General features: G+C 46.1%; 1 pseudogene; it reads left to right on the top strand.

The window, feature by feature from the left end:
- The first annotated feature begins 3656 nt into the window (after positions 1–3656).
- On the top strand, positions 3657–6583 carry LOC144168038 (uncharacterized; annotated as a pseudogene).
- The last annotated feature ends 2426 nt before the right edge of the window (positions 6584–9009 follow it).

A 9009-nucleotide genomic window follows, 5' to 3' on the forward strand; every position in this document is an offset into this window, starting at 1 on the left:
CTCCTTTTCGTCGCCTCGATAGCCTTGGAGTTATCTTCCTCTATGCTACCCTTAAATCCTACAGGGCTTCTGGAAGTCCAATATTTCCCTCATGTATATTTGGATAGATACCCTCACATTCTACTTGTCGCGCCTTCTCCTAAGCTTCCTTCAGGACACGGAACTGGTGAACTCGTAGTGAAAGGGCACTACCATTGGCTAATTAGGAGGAGCTTGGGCGGAGCAATGGCCGGCATATTCAGCCAGGCTAACCCCGCCTGATCCCACACGACAACAGACACCACTACATAACCCTATCTGCCGCAAAGGTTCTGTTTCTTTCCCGCAGACCACGCGTACCCCACGATTTTTTGAATACTTCCCCACAAAGCTCATAGTTCGCAAGCAACCTGCTCTAGCCTCAAAAAGTCAAGCACTGCCTTGAGAATTATCGTAGAAATTTTCCTTTCTGATGTCCAATTTCTCAACCCTGTACATCTCTAACGACGTTTTGCCGCGTGATGCCACGTTTCCTCGCCCACAGCTGCAGAGACTCAAGCTATCGCAGAAGCCATTCTACTTCACCAGCATCGGACCGACCACATTACAGTCCGCACAGGCACCCAGGAATCCCTTCGAAGCTTCGCCACGAATGGCATTGCATTCCCTGTCAACACTATCCTGACAACTGTGAGGACCCCGTAGATACTTAAGGCAAAAAACAGCGCAAAGAAATCGCCCGGAAGACGAGAAAGAGACCAGCGCGGGTGCTGTCTGACAACTGGTGTTTGTCTCTTTATCGTCTTCCGTGCCGTTTCTTTGCGCTGTTTTTTGCCTTCAGTGTGAACCAACTAGCCCGTCTTCACACTTTAGTCCAGTAGATACCCCTTTCCTCTTCCGGCGAGCGTGGCCTTTAAACGAGCGCGCTTTCCCGTGCCGCCTCTTTTCCCCCGCGCCTTATACGCGCGGCGCGTGCACTTCATTGCTCTCTTGCTCGCGCGATGTCGCACGCACGAGGTCGGCCCAGTCCTACCTCGCCGGCAGCCCACGTATCGTCTCGGCCATCACAGCCCGTGAGTCGCGGCCTTGAAAAATAGAGAGCGAGCGAGCGAGCGAGCGAGAGAGAGAGAGAGAGAGAGAGAGAGAGAGAGAGAGAGAGAGAGAGAGAGAGAGAGAGAAACTTTATTGTACGATGCAGTTACGAGGGCGAGGTGGCCGGTGGCATGAGCCTGACGGCGACAGCGGTGGCTCGGTTCACCAGGAAGATTTGGATCCAGGATCCGAGCTACCCAGCGCCCCCTCCCACTGCTCGTCCCACGCTATGGAGTGGACGGGATCATTAGGATATGCCCTCATGGAGTGCGGCATGTTGGCTAGAGCACCGCACGAAGGGCAGTTGGGGGAGGGAAGTGGTGGGGGTGAATATGGTGCAGCACTGCACGACGTGGAAGAGTGTCGGTCTTCAAGAGCCGCCACGTGCCCATTCCTGGGAGTTTTGGTTTTAGTTTGGCGCCCGCCAAACAGATTTAGTTTGGCGCGCGCTCCGGACGACCGTACGCCCCGGCGAAGCGGGTCGCGACTGCGTATACACAGTACGCTACGTAAACGCCCCGACGATGGGGTGCTACGCACGCAACTGCTGGGAGCGTATGTTCCGGGGTGCTTGCGGGGTGCTGCGGACCTGCGGGAAGGAAGCTTGCTTCCAAAATGGCTGCTTCCGTGGCGATGTCGGTGGCAGGAGGCGAGAGATCCGGTTCCCCGACTGAAAACGCGGACTGTCACGTGTGTTTCTCGGTAGGCGACAACGTTTTAGTTCCAACAGGCATACAGGCCAGAAATGAACGACGAATGACGACCCGGATAGTTCCCGAAGTGGGTTGCGGTGTTTGTGTGCGTGTAGCTGTGGTGGAATGCGCGCAATGTTGGTGCGGATCGGCGGCCTCCATTTCGTGCATGCAAGAATTTCGCCAGCGCCGGCGTCGCGCCTCGGGTGCGTGCCGAGAATTTTTCCCTACCCGTGTGAAACGTGAAGGATTTGTATTTGGACTCCACAAATAAGAGGAAGTGAGTAATGGAGATGCTTCGTATATGTTGTTGAGTTGCTACACCCGGGTGATGTGTATCACTAAACAGCTGTGCCAGCCTACCCGCTGTTTCATTTTTCTGTCGCATTAGCGCCGCATGCCATGCTCAGTTGTTTTTGTCGCATGGCCCTGCCATATTTCAGAGCTGAATACAGTGAGTATCCCGAGAACTGCGAGTTGCTTCAAAACATTGTCGTTGCGCGGTTGAGCAAAACAATCGCGACGGGTGTATCGTATTTTTCCCCAATACTGAATCAAGGTAAGAGGGTCTTTTTTTAGCATACTTGCAAGATTTTTACATTGGAAACTAGCGTTAATGCATTGAAAAAAAAAAACGCCGCCCAGCTGCACCTTTTCATGGTTAACCACGTAAAAAAGGTCAAATTTGGGTACTTCGCATTGGGTTCAACAGGTGGGGCCTCAAGCGGTAGCGCACGCTTCGAAAAACGCTGTACTAAAACTATCCATGGGCGCGTCGCGACGAGCGTACGATCATAGAGTTTCATACTAATATACACTAGACGGAAATCTGGCGCCACTGTCTAGGGGAGCCGCGCTTCTGCAAGAGTTCCGTCATGTGCCGGGCAGGCACGTTCCACTTGTCCTTGGCATGGCTCACGAACAGGCTGAAAAGTTGCCTTTGGCTGCAAAATTGCAACAATAGTACTGCTGAAGAATAATCGAATTTGTTTTATCATTATAAATTAGAGCTCCAGAAAGATGTATTTGTCAGATACTATTTAGAAGCTTCATGCAAGATGAACAAAAAGAAAATTATACCCGTTTTTATTGATTTTGACTTCAAAACGAAAAGAACCCGTGTGGCTAACCAAGCCAAGGAGGCAAGGAACGTCGCTAGCTGCAATGGCACCGCCCACGGCGGCCCGTGAATGCAGCGCTAGATTTTCCTGTAGTATATATTGGGATAAAACTCTATGCGTACGCTCTGCTTTACGCTCAGCCATACGCCAACGCCCGGTAAGCGCGACCACGGGCGGCGCTGCGAAACACGCCTCCGTTACGTCGGCTAGGGATTCTCGAATTTGTCGTCTGCTTCACCAAGACAACCTAGACTGAACGCCTCTCCACGACTTTTCCTCGGGCGCGTGACGTCACCGCACTACGACGGCGGAAGCAACGGGCGCGGCAGCACTCCACCAGCCCCACCTGACGGCAGCGGCTGCGGCCGCCCTTCATGCTGAGTACTGTGAGCGTTGCTTTCGTAGACAAAAATAAAAAAAATTACTATTATGAAAAGAGAAAAAACCTTTGAAGTAATGAAAAATAGTTTATTGCATTTTTTACGCTGCAATTTTTAAAAACTGTATTTAGTAGTTTTTTGTAATTTTTTGAAAGAAGGCATTTCGAAAAGGACATCGCCATTGCTGTAGACATCGTTGTCGTGTTCGTGTTTTTTTCGTATGTCATGCCTTGTTTGAGACACTAGCACGTGCATTTTACGTGCTCTTTTCCGTCGTTCTTTGCCATTTGCTGAAGCTTCATTGCTCGCTGTGATTACTTGGACGTAACTACCGGGAAAAGTCTGTGAAAGTGATATGCGTGTTCGGGACCGTTTCTGAGTAATTTGTGAAAATGCCAGGGCACTGTTGTGTTCCCGGCTGTCGCGGGAGTTATGATGGAGAAAGGAATGGGCGAGTCTTCACTTTCCCAGCTGATGCCGACAGAAGGTTGCGATGATTTAAAGCCATTCCGCGTGCAAACTTTGAGCACGGAATGCGCTCAGTGGTAAGTCTAAAACGTCTCATATTTATTGCGAGACGTTTGTGTGGTGACACATTGAACTACGATAGTTCTAAGTTACGAATGTGCTGTTTCGCTCTTGGAATTAACCGTGCTAATTATGCCCAAATTATTTACGTTTGTTTTTACAGGTCTCCGAACTCGGAAACGGGCAAAGTCGTCGAGGCAAAATTGAAGACCGCTCGTCTCAGCTCCGATGCCATTCCCAGTGTGTTCCCGAAATTGTCCTGCGTACCTTTCTACGCCTGCCACTACATGCCGAGAGGCCCCCGCTGAAAAAAGGATCCGCCTTGAAGGAGCTTCTTTACGAGACGCCATCGCCTTCTCGCTTCGTAGACATGGTGATTAGGAGGAAAAAAGCATGATTGACACTTTACAGGGTCTACTGGGCTGCCTTCCTCAAATGAAGTTTTCAAACTTTTGGAGCGTTATTTCTCGGCCTGCCTACGTTCTTTTTCTGAATCATGCTCTTGATGACGCCCCTCGTGTTTTGCTGTCAGTGACGGTTTTAAAGGACCTGACGGTGAAAGTTCATTGCCAAGATGTGCAGCTTCCTACGATTGATGGCATAGATGCCGTTACTCACAAAGTTAGCGACATTCGTTAATTCACACGCCTGCTGGACTCTGTATAGTCCTTACTTGGGAAAGTTTCATCTAAGCAGGAACAAAAATTGAGGGCTTCCTCAAATTGGCACTTTCTGTGCTTGAAGATGCCTCAAACTGTGAACTGGCAGATGTTGAACGACTCAACGTAGTTCGTTTTTTGTAAGAGCAAGTTTGTCTTCTCGTCAGGCATAGCAGGTCATCTCGCTAATCTTCAGAGTTGCTGGTGTTTTCGAGTATTTTATTTACAGTCTCACCACATGCTTACAGGTTCCGGCGCAGTTTTCGTAATGTTAGGCTGCCCCATCAGTCTACCATTCGTCGTGTGTGTAACTCGTACAATGTAAGCCCAGCAGCAGAGCAGCAAAGCGCTTCTTTTCTTTCGTATGCAAACAAGCTTCTCACTGCAATGAAGGAGCATGAAATAATTGTTGTTCTCATTATGGATGAAAGTAACCTGCAGCCTTATTTTGATTATTAGGGAGGAACAATTGTTGGTGCCGCTAGTAATAGCCCTAATGCAGCAAAAACAGCGAATGTTTTTATGATGCAAAGCCTGCTTTCAAGTCAGAAGAACGTTGTGCACATACTTCCAGTAGAGCGCATCGATGCTCAGGAGCTTCACACTGTTCTTCGTAGCATGTTGGGTAGAGAATGTTAGGTTGCGTGTCATTGCTGTCATAGCTGACAATAACTCCAACAACCGCAAAAAAATGTCACTTTCGGGGCATCTTGCAAACTCTAGAGTGTGTATCCACACCCCACCGACTCTGAACGTCCTCTTTTTTTCCTGCTTGATCCTGTGTAATTAATGAAGTGTGTGAAGAATAACTTCCTCAATAAGCGAAACTCTCGAGCATGCATGCGTTTTACTAGCCCTACAGGACCCTGTGTACAGCCACCTGTACTTACCGCGTCATTTAGTACGCTTCGAGAGCTACACTCGAAAAAACAGGGTCAGCAGATCAAATCTGCGTCTACGCTTACGACAAAATCTCTCAACCAATGAAATCATGAAGGACAGCATGTCAAGCGCGCGCTAAAGATTTTCAACTTGTCTGCGGCAACAGCTCTTCGAGCGTGTGGGCCTGCGCTTATGCTCGAGCATGTGGCTGGTACGGCAGAGTTCTTGGAACTTATAACGAAGTGTTGGAGCATTGTCAATGTAAAGACATGCAACAAGGGCATTAGACTTCGTGATGAGCTGCAGTCACCGATTACATCAGTGACCAGTCCACAGGTACAGTTTCTGTGGATATAGTGGAGTGGCTAGATCTGTGGCAGTCTTTAATATTTGACACAGGCGTACATACGAGAGAGACTCATAGTGCCCTCCCTCTCGCAACAGACACCTTAGCAAAGGTTGCTAAGTATTGCCTGGATGAACTGGAGTTCGAAAACGTGATCTTAGGAAAGTTCCAGACGGACTCTTTGAAGAGAGGTTCGGCAAATACCGCCAACTCTCCGGTTCTCGTATGAGTCTCAGCGGAAGCTTCGTCTGCAGAATATTCTGGAGCTCCCAGAAATTGAGGCTGTAGAAGACGTGGTGGCAGTGAATCATGCTGCACTTGATGATTTGGACATTGAAGTAACAGATACTGACTATGACAAGAAGAGGCAAATCTCCCTGCAATCACATACGTTGCTCGCTACTGTGCCCATGCCACGTTCAAAAAGCTTTCATGCATGGCTTGCAAAGAAAGTTTAATGCAGGGTGACGGCATTGAAGTTGAACGCGGAAAATTTATCAAGTTCATGACACGTGGTGGCCTGAAGTTTCCGCAACCTGCCGTAGTAAATGCCGTGGTTACTGGGGAAATAGTTCTTGGCAAACTGAGGAGCCAACAGCATGCGGCACAATTTCATGCACTACAAAGTCAAAAGGAGTCTCTCTTGGCACTCACGCATGATGTGATAAATGAAAGTGTGGACTTTGATGTGTGTGAGAATGGGCACAGTGCACAGTTGGTAATGCATGATGTCCCAAGTTCAGCAGCCAACACGCTTTTCAATAACCTGTGTAAAAGGAAAAATAATCCATTGGTTGTTGAAAAGGCTACAAAAGAAAAAGAGCGAAAATTAAAGACCTTGAAAAAGTTACTGCTCTGTTTGCTTGTGACTTGTTGTTCTTTTTTCTCCATGTCAGAGTTATGAAACTGATTTTCACGTTGTATTTCCGTATTCTGCAGCTTTTCTTGTGTGTGTAGAGCAATTTCTGACAGCCTTCGCTTATTTCATTCTATTATTTATTGCTTTAACAGTTTTGATTTCTGCTGGCTGGTGTTTTTCCTAAAATAAAACAGTACTTATGAAAATGGCATGCGTTGCTTCTTAAAAAAGTATTACGGGCGTATCTTCGTAAATCCGCGCATTGCTATAAAATCAGTAATAATCTGCCAAAATGTCACTGGTTCTACCTGCAAGGAAACAAAAAAAACATTCATTTAGGCTGTGCAACCGAACCCGGATTCTGTGAGGGAGTGAACTGTTTATTGTGGCCGACCGACTGAAAAAAAAGTTAGGGGCCATTTCTCAGTCCCAAAATCCTCCAGATACACGCGGAACTGCGGCGGAAAGACGTGCGCACGCGAAAACCGAACCTCCAGGGCCGTCGTAGTACGGTGACGTCACGGAGCCGTGAATAGGCCTTAAAAAGTCTAGGTGGTGTGCGCTTCACTCAAGCTCGCTCTCCCTGGTGTTTCTTTGCGCTCGGTTGACGTCTGATGCGTGTCCGCACCAGATTTTGCGTGTTCGTAACTTTTTATCATAATAATAGACTTAAAATCGCATAGACTAGCTGAAAGCATGAGTTAAACTATAGTTTTGAATACCGCTACGGAAGAAACATTGCCGGCGTAGCCGCATTCCTTGCGAAGCCGGTTTTGTGGGGAGCGCAAAGAGTCGGAGCTAGGCGTCAGCTTCTTCTGTAATAATAATAATAATAATAATAATAATAATAATAATAATAATAATAATCTTTATTACAGGAAAAGTACACTTTATACATTCCAGCCCACTTAAGCAATGATGCTTGTGAGCGGGCTGGGCAGCCCAACTTCGTGCACGGGGCACATGCCTATGCCCTTTACAAAATATACAAAGGTAAATAAGAAGAGGGAATTTCCTCTGGCCGGACAACAATTACTGTTCGACAACACAGACAAAACAAAAGAAATTTGAACTAACACAATGTAACGGAAGAACATATACAATGTATATGTTCTTCACAAATACACAACTTATTATGAAACATACAATACGAGCATGACCATGCCAAGTGTGCGGGTGTATAGCTAAATAATCAAGAAGTTTCGGTTAGCCATAAGTGCAAGAGCAATTTGATTTTTTTAAAACTATGAAGGGCAGCATCTACTTCAAGTTTATTAAAACGAGAAGGTACATAGTAGGATCGTGTCCTTTTCTTGTAATTGGTATAAACGCGAGGAATTACACACGTCTCAATACGGCGCAAAGGTCTTTGTTTTTTGTTGTCTACTTTAAAGGTATTTGAAAAATAATGTTTGCAAAGTGCATCAAAGGCAAACTGTGTCAACTGACATCATTTTTGGTTGATGCATTGTTAAATCTTTGTCCTCTCCTTGAAGGAGTGTTCCATATAAAATGGTGCGAGATATTCGTTTTATTAAACGGTTTAATATGTTTAGCCGGTATGGTGAGGCATGACCATAGATAGTTAGCCCGTAACGTACTATTGATTCTCCCAATGATTTGTACACCATTTTTTTTATTAAACTATGTGATGTAAATTGTAGGGAATAAAGGTAACTGCACACTACACGCAAGCGCTTCGCCACTTCTTGAATGTGCTTGTCCCAAGCTAGTGTCTCATCGAATGTTAAACCTAAGTACTTAACAGTACTTGATCGTGGCACAGTTGGGCAGAAGTACTGACGGCAGCCGCTATCGTGTAGATAAATAGGCCTAGATATTGTGAGCCGCTTATGTGGGCTATGAAAGCAAAGTAGGGTCGTTTTTGCTTTGTTAATGAAAATGCGATTAGAAACAAACCAATCGAGCAAATGGCATATATCAGTCTGAAAAATTCTTGAAGCTTCATCATACGAGTTACTCGGAAAGGCTAAGACCGTGTCGTCAGCGTACATATAAAGTTTTGAATTTTAGTGGTACATTGGCAAGGTCGTTAACATAAATAATAAACAAAAGAGGCTCTAGCACAGAACCCTGTGGAATACCAAAATTCACTGCCCCGTTTTTACTTAAAGAAGCACCTACTTTTACGCATTGCACCGGATTCAAAAATAATTTTTAAAGAACGACAAATATGGTCCTCTGAATCCAATATCGTACAATTTGTGCAATAATCATTGATGGTCAACGGTATCGAATGCCTTTTGTAAATCAACGAACAACGAAAGAACAACATTATTATTATCCAGTTCATGGCAAATAAAGGCGTTAAAGTCTTCTAATAGTGTAATCGTGCTTATTCCACTGCGGAAACCGAACTGGGCAGGATTTAGTAAGTTATATTTTGTACAGAAAGAATTCATGTTCTTATACACAATTTTTTCAATTATGCATGTTATACATGAAAGTAT

Source organism: Haemaphysalis longicornis, unplaced genomic scaffold (assembly GCF_048455015.1).
Source record: "Haemaphysalis longicornis isolate Haplotype H1 unplaced genomic scaffold, Haemaphysalis longicornis Haplotype H1 scaffold_2, whole genome shotgun sequence".
Taxonomy (NCBI): Eukaryota; Metazoa; Arthropoda; class Arachnida; order Ixodida; family Ixodidae; genus Haemaphysalis; species Haemaphysalis longicornis.